Below are 19,265 nucleotides of genomic sequence, written 5' to 3'. Positions count from 1 at the left end.
TTGACACTTTAGAATTTCTTAAATCATAGAATATGGTTTAATCAAGAGGAACACAATTTTGATGAACATAATGAGTTCACTAACAGTTAATGCAACCTAAAACAGGCTGAGATTTAACAAGTTTGTATTAGCTTAAAATAAACAAACATTGCTCATTATCCTATTACTACTAAAATTAACTCATGAAGGCTCAATGAGGAGATGAGCCTCCAACCAGGCAAAACAAGGCACTGGGACATCCTACTCAAATGCAGATAGAATGGATTAAAAAATAAGACACAACAATATGCTGTCTAAAAAAGAAACATCTTAGATGCAAATTCATAAATAGGTTGAAAGTAAAAGAATGGGGAAAAACAGACCATGCAAAAGTAACTACAAGAGCTGGAGTGATTACTGTTAGAAAATAGACTTTAATATTAAAAAAAAATTACTAGAAACAAAAAGGAACATTTCAATACATCAGGAAGATACAACATTATAAATTTAAACATACCTAACAAAAGCAGATTTTGTTTTCAGGTTTCAATAGCCAACTCTTAATAACTGAAAAAAGAACTACATGGAGAATCAGAAAAAATACAGAAGACTTCAGCAACATTATCAACCAACTTTTACTTAACCATTTATGGGACATTCCATCCAACAATAACAGAAAACACATTCTTTTTAATAGCACATGGAACATTCTCCAGGATAGACCATTGGCTAGGACATAAAACAAGTCTTACTGAATTTTTAAAAACTGAAATTCTTTAAAGTATGGTTTCTGATCACAATGGAATTAAATTAAAAATCAGCAACAAACCAGAGAAATCAGGCAAGAAAAAGAAATAAAGGGTATTCAAATAGGAAAGGAGGAAGTCAAATTGTTTCTATTTGCAGACGACATGATTGTATATCTAGAAGACCCCATTGTCTCAGCCCAAAATCTCCTGAAACTGATAAGCAATTTCAGTAAAGTCTCAGGATACAAAATTAATGTGCAAAAATCACAAGCATTCCTATACACCAATAACAGACTTAAAGAGAGCCAAATCAAGAACGAACTGCCATTCACAATTGCTACAAAGAGAATAAAATACCTGGGAATACAACTAATAAAGGATGTAAAGGACCTCTTCAAGGAGAACTACAAACCACTGCTCAATGAAATAAGAGAGGACACAAACAGATGGAGAAACATTCCATGTTCATTGTTAGGAAGAATCAATATCGTGAAAATGGCCATGCTGCCCAAAGTAATTTACAGATTCAATGCTGTCCCCATCAAGCTACCAATGACCTTCTTCACAGAACTGGAAAAAACCACCTTAAACTTCATATAGAATGAAAAGAGAACCCGCATAGCCAAGTCAATTCTAAGCAAAAAAAACAAAGCAGGAGGTATCACACAACCAGACTTCAAACTATACTACAAGGATACAGTAATCAAAACAGCATGGTACTGGTACCAAAACAGATATATAGACCAATGGAACAGAACAGAGGCCTCGGCAGCAACACCACACATCTACAACCATGTGATCTTTGACAAACCTGACAAAAACAAGCAATGGGGAAAGGAGTCCCTGTTTAATAATGGTGTTGGGAAAACTGGCTAGCCATGTGCAGAAAGCAGAAACTGGACCCCTTCCTGACACCTTACACTAAAATTAACTCCAGATGGATTAAAGACTTAAACGTAAGGCCTAACACCATAAAAATCCTAGAAGAAAATCTAGGCAAAACCATTCAGGACATAGGCGTAGGCAAGGACTTCATGACCAAAACATCAAAAGCATTGGCAACAAAAGCCAAAATAGACAAATGGGACCTAATCAAACTCCACAGCTTATGCACGGCAAAAGAAACAGTCATTAGAGTGAATCGGCAACCAACAGAATGGGAAAAAATGTTTGCAGCTTACCCATCTGACAAAGGGCTGATATCCAGAATCTACAAAGAACTAAAACAGATTTACAAGAAAAAAACAAACAAGCCCATTCAAAAATGGGCAAAGGACATGAACAGACACTTTACAAAAGAAGACATACATGAGGCCAACAAACATATGGAAAAATGCTCATCATCACTGGTCATTAGAGAAATGCAAATCAAAACTACATTGAGATACCACCTCGCGCCAGTTAGAATGGTGATCATTAAAAAATCTGGAGACAACAGATGCTGGAGAGGATGTGGAGAAATAGGAACATTTTTACACTGTTGGTGGGAGTGTAAATTAGTTCAACCATTTTGGAAGACAGTGTGGCAATTCCTCAAGGACCTAGAAATAGAAATTCCATTTGACCCAGCAATCCCATTATTGGGTATATATCCAAAGGATTATAAATCATTGTACTATAAGGACACATGCACACGAATATTCATGGCAGCACAGTTTACAATAGCAAAGACCTGGAACCAACCCAAATGCCCATCAATGATAGACTGGACAGGGAAAATGTGGCACATATACACCATGGAATACTATGCAGCCATCAAAAAAGATGAGTTTGTGTCCTTTGTAGGGACATGGATGAACCTGGAAACCATCATTCTCAGCAAACTGACACAAGAACAGAAAATCAAACACCACATGTTCTGACTCATAGGTCGGTGTTGAACAATTAGAACACATGGACACAGGGAGGGGATCATCACACACTGGGGTCTGTAGGAGGGAAAGAGGGGAGGGACAGTGTGGGGTGGGGAGTTGGAGAGAGATAGCATGGGGAGAAACGCCAGATATAGGTGATGGGGAGGAAGGCAGCACATCACACTGCATGTGTGTATCTATGCAACAATCTTGCATGTTCTTCACATGTACCCCAAAACCTAAAATGCAATAAAAAAAAAAATTGAAAAAAAAAAAATCAGCTACAGAAAGTAATTTAGTAAATTCCAAATATTTAAAAATTAAACAGCATACTTATAAATAACAAAGGTCGGCCTGGCACGGTGGCTCATGCCTGTAATCCCAGCACTTTGGGAGGCCAAGGTGGGCGGATCATGAGGTCAAGAGATGGAGACCATCCTGGCCAACATGGTGAAACCCCATCTCTACTAAAAATACAAAAATTAGCTGGGACGTGGTGGCACGCGCCTGTGGTCCAGCTACTCGGGAGGCTGAGGCAGAAGAATCTCTTGAACCCAGGAGGTGGAGGTTGCAGTGAGCCGAGATTGCACCACTGCACTCCAGCCTGGCAACAGAGCAAGACTCCGTCAGTAAATCAATCAATCAGTCAATCAATGACAAAGGTCAAATAATGTATCACAAGGGAAATGAGAAACTACTGTGAACTGAAAAAAAAAACAAAAACACAACATACCAGTATTTATGTAATGATGCTAAAAAAATGCTTAGAGAAAAATTCATAACTTCAAATACTTTTATTAGGAAAGAAAAGAGGTCTAAAATCAGTAATCTCAGCTTGAAAAATTAGACAAGAGCAAATTAAACCCAAAGTAGACTGGGCACAGTGCCTCATGCCTATAATCCTAGTACTCTGGGAGGCCACAGCGGGTGGATCACCTGAGGTCAGGAGTTCAAGACCAGCCTGGCCAACATGGTGAAACCCTGTCTCTATTAAAAAATAAAAAAATTAGCCAAGCATGTTGGCAGGCGCCTGTAATCCCAGCAACTTGGGAGGCAGAGGCAGACAGAATTTCTTGACCCAAAAGGTGGAGGTTGTAGTGAGCCAAGATCTTGCCACTGAACCCCAGCCTGGGGAACAGAGCGAGATTCCGTCTCAAAAAATATAAACAAACAAAGTAGCAAGAAGGAAGGAAATTATGATGATTAAAGTAGAAATCAGTTAAATAGAAAACAGAAAAGTACGGAGAGTAAAAGATTGTTTTGAGACAGAGTCTTGCTCTGTCATCCAGACTAGAAGGCTAGAGTGCAGTGGCGTGATCTTGGCTCACTGCAACCTGCACCTTCCAGTTCAAGGCATTCTACTGCCTCAGCCTTCCGAATAGCTGGGATTACAGGCACCTGCCACAACGCCTGGCTAATTTTTTATATTTTTAGTAGACACAGGTTTTCACCATGTTGGCCAGGCTTGTCTCAAACTCCTGACCTCAAGTGATTCACTGCCTCGGCCTCCCAAAGTACTGGGATTATAGGTGTGAGCCACCGTGCATGGCCTTTTTTTTTTTTTTAAAGACAAAATAATGATAAATTTTTAAATGAGATTGACCTAGAAAAAAAGAAAATGTAAGTTACAAAAAAATAAATAAATAAATAAGAGAACATCACCACAAACACTAGAGACATTAAAAGGAATATAAGCAAATATTATAAACAACCTAATGCCAACAAAATAGATAAAACACAGATGAATTCCTAAAAAACACAACCTACCAAAAAAAAAAAAAAAACACACAAACTCTAAAAACTCAAGAAGGAGAACCTGAATAGACTTATAAAATAAACTGAATTAGAAAATTTAAAACCGGTCATGTGCAGTGAAATTAGCCAGGTGTGGTGGCACATGCCTGTAATCCCCGCTACTCCAGAGGGTGAGGCAGGAAAATCCGTTTGAACCCAGAAGGCAGAGGTTGCAGTGAGCAGAGATTGCGCCACTGCACTCCAGCCTGGGCAACAGAGCAAGACTCCATCTCAAAAAATAATTAAAAATAAAAATAAATTTAAAAACCTTCCCACAAAGAAAAGTTCAAGTCCAGATGCTTTCAATTATTAATTCTAACAAATATTAAGGAAATAATGCCAATCTCACACAAAGTCTTTCAGAAAAATAGACAATAGTAAAAGAACAAATAGTTTCTCCTAAGACTGGGAACAAGGTAAGGATGTACACTCTCATACTTTTATTAAATGCTATACTAGAGTATCTAGCCAGTACAATAAAGCAAGAAAAAGAAACTAAAGACATCCTGATTGAAAAGAAAGAAAACCATGTTTAATCACAGACATGTTGATATTATATACAGAAAATCCTCTGTAGAACTCTTAAAAAGAAATAATATAACAAATGTGTTCTGCAAGGTCACAAGACACACGATCAATAGGCAAAAACTCGGTTGTATTTCTAAACATTACCAATAAACAACCTGTATATGAAACAGATAAAGCAATTTCATTCACAACAGCATCAAAAAGAATAAAATACTCAGGAATAAACTGAACAAATGAAATGCAAGATGTGCACTGCAAACTATAAAATATTGCTGAGAGAAATGAAAGACAAATGAAGAGATATATCATGTTTATAGATCTAAACACAATACATTCAAGATGTTAACTCTACCAAATTGACCTATAGAATCAATACATCCCTAGAAAACCTCAGCAGGCATTTTTAACAGAAACTGACAAGTTGATCTTAAAATTTATATAAAAACGCAAAGGGCAAAGAATGGATATGAACAAAAGAATTTTTTTAAAAAAATTTTAATTTTGAAAATCTCTGGTCTTGCCTGCTCTTCAAATTCATCTTGTACACTGCAGCTAGTGTTTTCTCAAATACAAAACTGACTTTATTAGTATTATTTTGCTAAAAATTCTGTGCCAGTTTCCCTCTGCCCTTAGGATGGAGTTTTTTCCAAAAATGATCCCTACAGCCCTCGAGACCTAACCAATGATTTAACTGTTATAGTACCTCTTTAGCTTCATTTCTCACCTTCCTCCACCACACAAATTTAAATAGCAACCATATGGAATTAATTTCTATGCCTGGAAAGCCCAACACTTTTGCTAGGTCATTTGTGCAAGTTGTTCCCCTTGCAACAAGTCTGATTGCACTTTTTGCTTACCCCACCCTCCCTTGTTAATCTTGACCCAGCTCTTCTCTATTTTCTACTGGGTATCAGCTTAAATGTCAATTCTTCAGGAAAACCTTCCTGAAACATCTCTATTAAGATTGTATTAGGTGTCCCCACTATGTACAACATTGATGCAAAATGTTTTAAGAAAGTATCTTTGTAGACATTTAGATACATCCTATCAAAAAGGAATTTCTGCCCCTTACTCCCATTATTATTATTTTTGAGATGAAGTCTCACTCTGTCACTCAGGCTGGAGTGTGGTCATGTGATCTTGGCTCACTGCAACCTTTGCCTCCCGGGTTCATGTGATTCTACTGTCTCAGCCTCCCAAGTAGCTGGGATTATAGGCTCATGCCACCACGCCTGGCTAATTTTGGAATTTTTAGTAGAGACACAGGGTTTCACCATATTTGGCCAGGCTGTTCTCGAACTCCAGACCTCGTGATCTGCCCACCTCAGCCTCCCGAAGTGCTGGCATTACAGGTGTGAGCCACTGTGCCCAGCTCCCTTGCCCCCATTCTAATAAGAGACTTACTTTATATTTCATTCGCTGTTGTCCTGTTTGAATTTTTTGAGTTGATATTTATAATTTGAAACGAGACATTTTAAAAAATGTGTTGGAGGCAATAAAAATGCTGCAACATGAACTTCAAACATTATGCTAAGTAAAAGAAGCCAGTCACAAAACACCACAGATTGTATGATACCATTTATAAGGAATGTCTAGAATAGGCAAATCTGAGACAAGTTGATCAGTGGTTGCCTGGGGATGGATGAGGGGGTGGAGAGAAGGAATGGGAAATGACTACTAATGAGTACATGGTTTCTTTCGGGTATGCTGGAAATATTCTTTTTTTTTTTGAGATGGAGTTTCACTCTTGTTACCCAGGCTGGAGTGCAATGGCGCGATCTTGGCTTACCGCAACCTCCGCCTCCTGGGTTCAGGCAATTCTCCTGCCTCAGCTTCCTGAGTAGCTGGGATTACAGGCACGCGCCACCATGCCCAGCTAATTTTTTGTATTTTTAGTAGAGGCGGGGTTTCACCATGTTGACCAGGATGGTCTCGATCTGTTGACCTCGTGATCCACCCACCACAGCCTCCCAAAGTGCTAGGATTACAGGCGTGAGCCACCGCGCCCGGCCCTGGAAATATTCTAAAACTAAATTATGGTGATGGCTGTACAATTCTGTGAATATATTAAAAACCACCAAACACTGAAAACCACAGTACATTTTCTTATTTTTATCTATTTATTAATTTTTTTGGAGACAGTCTCACTTCATCTCCCAGGCTGCAGGGTAGTGGCATGATCTCAGCTCACTGCAACCTCCGTCTCCCAGGTTCAAGCAAGTCTCATGCCTCAGGCTCCTGAGTAGCTGGAATTACAGGCATGCAGGCCAGCCTGCTGGCTAATTTTTGTATTTTTAGTAGAGACTGGGTTTTGGCACATTGGCCAACCTGGTCTTGAACTCCTGACCTCAACTGATCCACCCACCTCAGCCTCCCAAAGTGCTGGAACTAAAAGCATGAGACACTGCACCCAGCCCATAGTACACTTTAAACTGGTGCATTTTACGATATACAAATTACATCTCAATAAAACTGTTAAAATCTGATAGAAATAAATTGGCCTTTTGAGATCCTATTTTTTTCCTTAGAACAATCATGACAAAGAAACTAAACACCATTAAATACAATTTAAGTACACTGTTAAATACTGAGAGTTATTAGAAATGTAATTTGGCCCATATGTCACACATACCTGTATAATATGGTGATTAAAGACAACTAAGACTATAACTATTTTTAAGTGTAATAACTTCCAGTAATACAGAAGTGTACAAATATAAAAATTAATAATCTCCCTTTTTCTACCAAAATTACACCCCAAAATTATTTACAATTTGGCATATGTCTTTCTAGACTTCTCTTCACATTATTAATGTATCTCTACACATGACAGACATATATTAATAATTAAATAATAGTGAGAGGAAAGGAGACAGGAGTTACTTTGCTGAATATGTGGTAACCATAGTAATCACTTTTCTTACTGTAGCCAGCTGAAAGTAGGCTACTGAAGGCAAGGACAAAAATGATTTAAACTTAAGATAGGCCGGGCGTGGTGGCTCACGCCTATAATCCCAGCACTTTGGGAGGCCGAGGCGGGTGGATCACGAGGTCACGAGGTTAAGAGATCGAGACCATCCTGGTCAACATGGTGAAACCCCGTCTCTACTAAAAATACAAAAATAATTAGCTGGGCATGGTGGCGTGCGCCTGTAGTCCCAGCTACTCAGGAGGCTGAGGCAGGAGAATTGCTTGAACCCAGGAGGCGGAGGTTGCAGTGAGCCGAGATCGCGCCATTGCACTCCAGCCTAGGTAACAAGAGCGAAACTCCGACTCAAAAAAAAAAAAAAAATTTCTTTAGATGCAAATTTTTTATAGGCTGAGGAATATAATCAGACTTCTACTACCTCAAAATCATCCCCCTCTACCTATTCATTGAGTAAGGTACATTCAATGCAGAACAGATAGTCTTCACAGACACTACACATGTTCAAATATTTGGATCTGAATTAACAGTGAATAAAAAACAATGTCTATGTTTTAAAAAGCAATATGAAAAGAGATAAAGGGAGCATACCAAAGTAAATTAGATCAAAGTGGCCACTTTGAGACTAATTTTGTTTCCATTTTTATAATTCTATCATTAAAAAAACCTTCATTAATAAAAGTTTATCTTATCTTTGGGCTGGGCAGGGTGGCTCATGCCTGTAATCCCAGCTCTTTGGGAGGCCAAGACAGGTGGATCACCTGAGGTCAGGAGTTTAAGACCAGTCTTGACAACATGGTGAAACAAAAATTCTCTGGGCATGGTGGCAGTTGCCTGTAATCCCAGCTACTTGGGAGGCTGAGTCAGGAGAATGGCTTGAACTCGGGAGGCGGAGGTACAGAGCTGAGATCGCACTATTGTACTGCAGCCTGGACAACAAGAGCAAAACTCTGCTTCAAAAAATAAAAATAAAAAAATAGAAGTATCTTTGGTTTTACTCCCAAGCAAATATAATTTAGTAATTCTAAACCATTAGGATACATTGCTTATAATGCTTTAATAAGCTTTCTTAGTCAATGTGGTAATAGCAATTAATATAATTTATACTGAATCAAATGCTCATTAAATGTTGGGCATTGTTTCAGTATTTTAAATATAGTAGCTCTTTTTTTTTTTTTTTTTTTTTGAGACGGAATTTTGCTCTTGTTACCCAGGCTGGAGTGCAATGGCGCGATCTTGGCTCACCGCAACCTCTGCCTCCTGGGTTCAGGCAATTCTCCTGCCTCAGCCTCCTGAGTAGCTGGGATTACAGGCACGCACCACCATGCCCAGCTAATTTTTTGTATTTTTAGTAGAGACGGGGTTTCACCATGTCGACCAGGACGGTCTCGATCTCTTGACCTCGTGATCCACCCTCCTCGGCCTCCCAAAGTGCTGGATTACAGGCGTGAGCCACCGCGCCCGGCCTAGCTCTTTTAATCTTCATTACAAAATTATAAAATAGCTATTACTATAATCTCCATTTTACAGATGAGGTCACTGAGACAAGTGAGAAAAGTAACTCGTCCAAAGTGGCATAGCTATTAAATGGCAAAACCAAAATTGCTCCAGAAGCAGTACTCTTAAATATTATACTTTACTGCCTAATAGCATTGCTTAAGAGAATATAAAAGATTCCTAAATTAAAGAATTTAATAGGGCCAGGCATGGTGACTCACATCTGTAATCCCAATACTGTGAAAGGCTGAGGTAGGAGGATCACCAGAGGCCAGGAGTTCAAGACCAACTTGGGCAACATAGTGAGACACTGTCTGTACAAAAGTTTTTTTAAAAAAACATCAGTCAACCATGGTGGCAAGAGCCTGTAGTCCCAGCTACTTGGGAGGCTGAGGTGGGAGGACTGCTTGAGCCCAAGAGTTCAAGGCTGCAGTGAGCTATGACTATGCCACTGCACTCCAGCCTGGGCAACAGAGAGAAACGCTGTCTCTTGAAACAGAAACAAACAAACAAAAGACTTCAATATAGCAATCATTCTAATAGCCACAATGTTCCCTGCTCTTTTCTCTTAAGCCTCACCTACTATAAAATAAAAAGTTTCAATCAATCCCACCTACTATTACAACCAAAAATCACACTTAAATTGAAGAAAAACATATTCAATTCAAATATATAATGTCTTTTTGAATTTCTAGATTGATCATAGTGCTATTTTACTATCATATTTGACCCATCAGGTGAGTAAAAGACATTTAATACTATATTTATATAAATATATATAATATGTTCTTTTGGTTTTTAGAGAAATATCAAAAATATTATCAATAATACTAATAATTATTAGCAAGGCAAACTCAATAAAGTTTTAGAATAGAGCTATTTCCAAGTACTGAAGCAACATTAGTTACAGGGTAGGATATACATGTATATAAACAGTTATGTATGACAGAACACAAAACAGCATGGTTCAAAAAACAGTGCAAAGCAAGCAGAGTAAACTGAAGAAAAGCTTTTAAAAAAGTGAATTTCAAACCTTTAGAAATAGCAATTAAGCTTCCATTTTCATTTCATGACTTACTTTATTCCCATTCCAGTATGGCATGGGTTTTTTTAATTTTAAGAGAATCAAAACAATTTTGATATTCCTTGCAGTGTCACTAAACTTGAGGTTGAGAATTAAGTCTTTAAAGAACAAACCTTCTAGTGCTGAGCCATAAGCACCTGGGAATGCTGGGAAACACTAGCTACAGTGAGACCAACCTAGACTACATCAATCAGAAATTGAGTGCTTCTTTTTGAGAGAAGACATCGAAAGACCTGGAGTCTCAAACTATTCCAGACTCTGCAAATTGTGGCAATAGCTGCAAGACAGTCTTATGTATACTAATACAGATCTTTTCAGCTACAATTGCATATATAGATAGCAATTACTAACACAAGAAGTTTTTAGTCCATAGAAAACATACATGGATATATGTATGGATATGTACATATATAATATATACAATCATTACATACATATGTAATCCACGCAATTTCTTTTAGAATGCTTTGCTTTTTAATGGCTAAAACAGGACCTTACCCACAGAAATCACATTAGTTCCAGCTAGGCGTGGTGGCTCACGCCTGTAATCCAAGCACTTTGGAGGCCAAGGTAGGCGGATCACCTCAGGTCAGGAGTTCAAGACCAGCCTGACCAACATGGTAAAACCTCGTCTTTAAAAAAAAAAAGAAACCACGTTAGTTCCTCGCTAAAATGTCATACTTTTAGCAAATGATATATTCTTCAAATCCAAGATAGTACTAATGCATACTGCTATAATATAGCAATTAATTTTTTTGTCAACTTAATAATTTAGGTTTTAAAAATTAACATTTTTTCGTATTGTTGATAAAGCATCTACAAATAAATTATCTTGGAAAAGATACAGGAACATAAAGTTTGAATCCACAAAACACAGATAACGAAGGTTTATTAATACAGTAAAGACTGGCCGGGCGCGGTGGCTCACCTCTATAATCCCAGCACTCTGGGAGGCCAAGGTGGGTGGAACATGAGATGAGGTCAAGAGATCAAGACCATCCTGGTCAACATGGTGAAACCCCGTCTCTACTAAAAATACAAAAAAAAATTAGCTGGGCATGGTGGCGCGGCCTGTAGTCCCAGCTACTTGGGAGGCTGAGGCAGGAGAATTGCTTGAACCCAGGAGGCGGAGGTTGCGGTGAGCCAAGATGGCGCCACTGCACTCCAGCCTAGGTAACAAGAGCGAAACTCCGTCTCAAAAAAAAAAAAAGATTAAAAAACTGACACCTCAGAGAATTTTCTATCTGCAGTATTCCTATAGGTTCTAAAATTAGTTTGAGTCATAATAAAATTGAAATATTTTATCTACTTTGTGAAATTATGAACCAGATAAGAATGAGAAAAATCTAAATTTGTAATTAGATATAATCTACATTTATATATTTATAAATATATAAAATATATGTATATTAAATGTGTTTAACCTCAACAACATAAAGTACTAAACAAAGTTTAACAATATTTTAATGTTACATGCCAGAGTAGGAGGTAAGAGAGACGGGTATACTGTATTCTGTTTATAGAACTAAAGTTAATGTTTAAGAATACCAGCCTAGACATTCACTTTCATTTTTCTTTTGAATTATATAGAATGATAAGAACGGGTATGTGAGGATTCCTGAAGTATACTGTATTCTGAGACGGTCAGAAAGCACAAAATACACTTGGGGGAAAGAAGGAATAGTATTAGTAGAATTCACATAGTCTTAGAGAAAACCTAATCTAATCCTCCATTGTTAGAATTTGTAATTCTGTGTATATACACAATTTTCATATAATTTTATAACTGTCTTCACATGGGATTCTAAGCGTCTCAAGAACAGGAATAAGAATATTTCACATCATCGATTATGCCTCCTCATCCCCAAAGAAAACTTCCTGGCACACAATAAAAAAGGAACTCAATGAAATGAGTATGAAGAATTCATAAAAAAGCATGACATTTTTTTCCTGAAATACTATAACAATGAAAATTTTACATTCTTTCTTGATCCTAACCATTTGGTTATCGGTTGTAAGATTAGCTGAATCAAATTTTTCCTATTTTAATTCATAATCATTTCATCATTTGTTCCTTTCAAAATACCCACAACAGGCCGGACACAGTGGCTCATGCCTATAATCCCAGCACTTTGGGAGGCCAAGGGAGGCAGATCACCTGAGATCAGGAGTTTGAGACCAGCCTGGCCAAGATGGCAAAGCCCCGCCTCTACCAAAAAGACAAAAGTTAGCCAGGCATGGTGGTGGGCATCTGTAATCCCAGCTACTTAGGAGGCTGAGGCAAGAGAATTGCTTGAACCAGGGTGGCAAAAATTGCAGTGACCTAAGACTGCGCCTGTGTACTCCAGCCTGGGCAACAGAGCGACTCAGCCTTAAAAAACAAAAAACCCATAACCATTAACCAGGATCTCTCTCCAAAGTGACAGTAATCAAATTATCCCAATTTCTGTAAGAGGCTAAGTTTAACCTACTCTCTAATCCCTTAACTTTTTCACTTTCCCATCAGTTTCTTCTATATCACTTGTTTAATTACAAAAGCTAGAAGTTGATTTGAGGGTCTGAAAATGCATACATAGTGTAAAAAAAGAGCTCTTCTATTTCTTCACTTTATATAGCCCACAATGTTTTTGTTATTCTATCAACAGTTGCCTCTCAAGATACAACTCGATACTTCTTCCTACTATTTAATTCTATGTTTATCAGATAACTTTTTTCTTACTGGAAAGTTTTTGGTGCTGTTTTGCCATAACCAACTATTGGTTTTTGGTCATAATTTTCTAATGCTACTAGTTCTAATCTTTCTTCTTAGTGCCAATCACAGAGCTCTAAACTGCTTCCTATGGACATCCCCCAAAAAACCCTCAAAATAGGCCGGGCGCGGTGGCTCACGCCTGTAATCCAAGCACTTTGGGAGGCCGAGGCGGGTGGATCACGAGGTCAAGAGATCGAGACCATCCTGGTCAACAAGGTGAAACCCCGTCTCTACTAAAAATACAAAAAATTAGCTGGGCATGGTGGCGCGTGCCTGTAATCCCAGCTACTCAGGAGGCTGAGGCAGGAGAATTGCCTGAACCCAGGAGGTGGAGGTTGTGGTGAGCTGAGATCACACCATTGCACTCCAGCCTGGGTAACAAGAGTGAAACTCCGTCTCAAAAAAAAAAAAAAAACCCTCAAAGTAGTAACATCTTTTCCAGTCAATAAATGAAAATGTCAGAGCTAATATTGACTGTTGTCTCTCTTCATATTCAATTGACATAGCCTATCACTAATGCTTCTTAAATCCATCCCTTTCTTTTCATTTCCACTGACCTTGCTCTAGTCTAGGCCCCATCTTATCAAGTACGGACTGTTAGAATAATCTTAACTGTTTTCTCCATACCTAGCAGACTTTCATACTTCCAATCTATCAACACCCTACCACTTACACTCTAAAACACAGATCTATGTAACACAGTTTCACAGCTTAAAAACTTTCTCATCAGACATACTCCACAGCTTAGTTTTCAAAATCCTCTCTTCAGATTCAAAACTATGTCCTTTGATCTTTAATCCAGTTAAAAAAAAAAACCTGTGTTCAGCCAAACTGACCAAATAAATGTTTGTTTCATGCATCATGGAGAGTTTCATCTATGGATTCTTTGTTCATAGTTCTTTTGACTATGAGGGTAAAAAAAGAATTTCCTTTTAATCTAACCCAGCCTTACTTTAAGGACAGTTCCAGACTGACCATAAAGTCTTTTTTGAAGACTTTCATGAAACTTTCCAACCATCAAAGTTCTTATGTCTATTTTGTCTCATTACAGACAGTGTTCCACACCTGACTCAATAAATATCTGATTACTTCTTGGGTGACCATTCATTACAGTTTCCCCAAGGCAGTTCTAATTTAAATCTACCGTTCTGGCATCTCATCTGGTTAGCGCTCCACTGACTCTCAAGTAGTACCCAATCACTTCAGTTATTCCTAATTTTCAGAACAGCACTATATTAGTCAGTTTCCATGCTGCTGATCAAGACATACCTGGGAATGGGAAATTTACAAAAGAAGCTTAATTGGACTTACAGTTTCACATGGCTGGGGAAGCCTCACAATCATGGCAGAAGACAAGGAGGGGCAAGTCATATCTTACATGGATGGCAGCAGGCAAAGAGAGAATGAGGAAGACACAAAAGTGAAAACCCCTGATAAAACCATCAGATCTTGTGATGAAACCCCTGATAAAACCATCAGATCTTGTGAGACTTATTCACTACTATGAGAACAGCATAGGGGAAACTGCCCCCATGATTCAATTATCTCCCACAACATGTGGGGATTATGGGAGTATAATTCAAGAAGAGATTTGGGTGAGGACACAGAGTCAAACCATATTAAGCACTATTTTTGACACAGAAAATGTAAATGGAGCAAAGTAATCAGAATACGAAACTTACTACTGCAATGTAGTACTTGATATTTCTGGCCACGTTGACACCATACCATAAGTATCCTTTAAGGCAATCATTCTTTTTTTTTTTTTTTTTTTTCCAAAGACGGGGTTTCATCATGTTGGTCAGGCTGATCTTGAACTCCAGACCTCAGGTGATCCGCCCGCCTTGGCCTCTAAAGTGCTTGGATTACAGACGTGAGCCACTACGCCTGGCCAAGGCAATCATTCTTAACTTGTGGTAATTTTGCCCCTAAAGGACACCTGTCAATGTATGGAGACACTCCTGGTTGGCCAGGGATGCTGCTAGACATCCTACAATGCACAGAACAGCACCCACAACAAAAAGTTATCTGAGCCAAATGTCAAGGTTACAAAATTCTGCTTTGAGATTACCCTTATAATAGTGTTAATAAGATCAAAATGACATTTTTTTACAAAGTGAATGTTTTTTAAGAGGAACTAAATCTTGAAAACAAAATGATATCTATTATTTCCTTCTTAGGTAAATGACCTAATCTTTAGTCATTTAGCTTGATGTGATGGTTTTCATGAAACATATGTTAAGTGGTTGGTAGGAAATGGATATAGTATCACTGTGGCCTCAATACTCTGGTTTCAATTCAATGCTTTGGTTTGAATACTTCAGGGCACAAGAGGTGGACATCAACCTCAGAGGCTGTTTTCTTTTTTTTTTGAGACAGAGTTTCGCTCTTGTTACCCAGGATGGAATGCAATGGCGCGATCTTGGCTCACCGCAACCTCCGCCTCCTGGGTTCAGGCAATTCTCCTGCCTTAGCCTCCTGAGTAGCTGGGATTACGGGCACACGCCACCATGCCCAGCTAATTTTTTGTATTTTTAGTAGAGACGGGGTTTCACCATGTTGACCAGGATGGTCTCGATCTCTTGACCTCGTTCGTGATCCACCCGCCTCGGCCTCCCAAAGTGCTGGCATTACATCAGTGGCTGTTTTCTAGCCAATAAAGGTAGCTATAACTTGTGTTCTCACCTACATACTATTGCCACACTAACCTCTCCAAAATGCTTTTGTTAAGAGCATTCCAATATTCAAAAACTCACTTCCTAGATTTCACAGGTCATTCACAGTATGATCTCCAACTCAATGACTCACTTTATTTCTCACTTGTTTCCTAACAAATGTCCCTTTAGTTAAGTATCTTCATAGGTCTTTTCTCTACCCTATTCAAATGTATCACTTGCTATTTTCCCTATGCTTGATTTTCACACACAGCAAAAAATACCTTTCCATCTGTACCCAAATCCAAAGTCCCAGCTCTCACATTCAAGCCCACATAAACATTTCTTTTAGAAAATATTATTAGTCTCAGAGAGAACAGAATTGAGTCCATTCTGTCTCCTAGCCAAACTCTGAACACCTTGAAAGCTTATGCTCCACTCAGTAATTTAAACAAATGTTTATACAGCAGTTATCACTGGACAGACATGATGTTCGACAGAAATTTCAAGATGAATTAAGACAAAACTAGATTATTATACCTCACATAAAAGTTGTTAGCCTCTCACTCACAGGCTGTGCTACCATCAAGACTTACGGTGCCTGCTCATCAAGTTCCAAACCTCCAGATTCAGGTTTCTAGGATTCATCAGTTTTTTTGGGTTTTGCTTTTTAATTCACTCCAGATCAACCCTAAGTATAACCAATGGCAAATAAGAACTTCACTGTACAAGATTCATCATCTCCCACTCAGAGGAGAAATGAGCAGGCCCACTCAAAAGATGTAAGCATTCACAGCCTAAAATTACTAAAGTACTCTGTGTCTACTAAATAGGTATTAGCAAAAACACACAAGTTAATCTGATTATCACTATAAAATATAGCACTGATTAGGCATTAAATGCATACTAAAAGCCTAACTTGGTAGCATCTATTAAATCCCATTCCTCGGGGCTGGGCGCTGTGGCTCATGCCTATAATCCCAGCACTTTGGGAGGCTGAGGCGGGTGGATCACGAGGTCAAGAGATCGAGACCATCCTGGTCAACAAGGTGAAACCGCGTCTCTACTAAAAATACAAAAATTAGCTAAGCATGGTGGTGCGCACCTGTAGTCCCAGCTACTCAGCAGGCTGAGGAAGGAGAATTGCTTGAACCCAGGAGGCAGAGGTTGCAGTGAGCCGAGATTGCGCCATTGCACTCCAGTCCAGGTAACAACAGCGAAACTCCGTCTCAAAAAAAAAAAAATCCCATTCCTCAAACTTATTGGAGTCAAGAGTCACAGACTTAGCTTGGCCCACTCCTGCTTCTCATTCACACTTTTCAAATAAAATAAGCCTCAACAACCACACATAATTGGGTACTTTCTTACTCTCTCTCAGAGAGAGGAGCAGAAGCTCCTGAATGGAGTAGTGGAGGCATGTGTGGGGGAGAAGTTTCAGTTCTAGTACACTGCAGAAGTGGGAGATGATTTGATTCATCCTCATGAATTCTAAATCTGATTTTTAACTAAATACAACTTTCTTGGTCTTATCTTTCCAAATATTTTCAAAAATTTCATATCTGATACTGTGATACTGCATTATCTTGCATTTATTATTCTTCATTGTGGGGAACGTTCCCATGTAAGGCCCCTCGGAATTGGGCCTTGCCATATGGTGAGCTTGAGCCCGGACACAGTTTCCCGTTGGAGGCAGTCGAGCTATGGGAAAGCTGAACTGAAATCAAAGGATATACGAAAATAATTTTACTAGACCATGATGTGATGCCTATGTGGTCTGAGAAGACATTGTGTCTATTTTCTGTTCCTGCATTTATGACTTTGTTTACCCACTATTGTTGGGTCCTGTGCTTGTTCTTGTGACTGCTGTTTGCAAAGATAATAGGTTTACTGCCTCTCTGGTGCCTTGTATAGATCATTAACTTTTTAACTATAGGTTTCCTCACCCCGGTAATGAGACCCACCTGCACGACTTAACTGTATCCGATATTGTACCTGATTTTACTATTGTGTTATCTGCTGCCTAAGCTTGTATCCTGAGGACTTTTTGTTCCCTTTGATGTATGAGATAATGGTGTCTATTCCTGCAAATGAAGTAGGACAAAGATATATATACTATGTGCAAAATAAAATTGCTGTCTAAGCATTGCTTACTCAGCCCTCCAGACCCCAATTGCCTGTCCTCTTTTTCCGCGCACTCCCCTATTCAGGTCGGAACCTTCTTGCTGGCCAAGAGTCCCCAGCAGACGTGCCAGCCTCTTGGGAACGCAGACTTCACATTTCAAGGAGATATAATCAATATTTTTTCCTCTGGTCTTTAATTTCTATTTTATTTCAGAATTTGAGACCTTTCCCAGTTCAAAGTAAACTGTGTTTTGCATTTTTTGAGCCACTCCTAAACACCTAGTTTAAAGCCTTCCTCTTAAACTAGTTTGTCCTAAAGTTGTTCATTTCCTCCATAATTTGGATACCAAAATGAAAGATCCCAGAAGACATGACTTTGAGTAAATGAAAGAAGTGAAATAACTTATTATTAACAAAGCCTTAAAACCTACATTCTTTTACAAATTCATCTTTGCTACAGAAAATTAGCCCAACAGGAGTCACATACTATGTGCTCTGGCTAGGACAGATAATTAATATAAGGAACAGTGTATTCAGGTAACGCAAACCATTTATATTAAGAAACTCCTTAATTCTGCTATTTACTGCCCAAATTGTTTTTTTAAAATATGTCGAAATTACGTGAATTTATATCATTATGGGTATGTTCCTAGCAGAAGGGTAAGGAGGCAGGGGTCTGCATTAAGTGGAGGTAGAAGGCAAGTAGTCTTTTTGGACTACCAGGGTATCAGCATCAGGTTCCCTGGGCAATTTAGCATAGGAATTTGAATACAGGGTGGCCTCAAAGATGGGACTGAGGAGCATTAGCAGCATCAGTGATCCAGAAGGCTCACAGGATGTGGGCTATACAACTTTGGGGTTCCTTACCTGATATTCCTAAAACCAAAGTTGTGTTTTCCATGAAAACAGACTACACGATTTATTTAGGTAGATCTGATAAACGTTTTAATAGTTACACTGTGGAATTTAATTTTTTAAGTGCAAAGTTAAGAACAGGAACAAGTAGTATTCTAAACCACTTTCAGTCCTGGGTGCTATCCAGTTCAATAAATGTTTTTTTGACCAATTAAATTGTTAAATTTAAAACACGGCCGGGCGCAGTGGCTCACACCTGTAATCCCAGCACTTTGGGAGGCCAAGGCGGGTGGATCACGAGGTCAAGAGATCGAGACCATCCTGGTCAACATGGTGAAACCCCGTCTCTACTACTAAAAAATACAAAAATTAGCTGGGCATGGTGGCACATGCCTGTAGTCCCAGCTACTCGGGAGGCTGAGGCAGGAGAATTGCTTGAACCCAGGAGGCAGAGGTTGCAGTGAGCCGAGATC

At 38.8% G+C, this 19,265-nt stretch overlaps 1 protein-coding gene across 3 annotated transcripts in view; it reads right to left on the bottom strand.

Annotated features, from left to right (window-relative positions):
* Positions 1-19,265, bottom strand: part of SLAIN2 (SLAIN motif family member 2) — an 82,663-nt gene that overhangs the window by 54,325 nt on the left and 9,073 nt on the right. Inside the window, exon 1 of one of the 3 annotated variants that reach the window (XM_012441137.3) lies at positions 497-605. The exons of the other annotated variants lie outside the window; for them this stretch is intronic. The gene's annotated coding sequence lies outside the window, so the exon portion shown is untranslated. Of the gene's footprint in view, positions 1-496; positions 606-19,265 lie in introns of those variants that run through there. 3 annotated transcript variants of the gene reach the window in all.

The sequence above is a fragment of the Aotus nancymaae genome, unplaced genomic scaffold (genome assembly GCF_030222135.1).
Source record: "Aotus nancymaae isolate 86718 unplaced genomic scaffold, 86718_ANA_hifiasm-v0.15.2.pri h1tg000006l, whole genome shotgun sequence".
In the NCBI taxonomy this organism is placed as follows: Eukaryota; Metazoa; Chordata; class Mammalia; order Primates; family Aotidae; genus Aotus; species Aotus nancymaae.
Note: the sequence above shows the minus strand (reverse complement) of the source record. Positions and strands in the feature narration are given on the sequence as shown.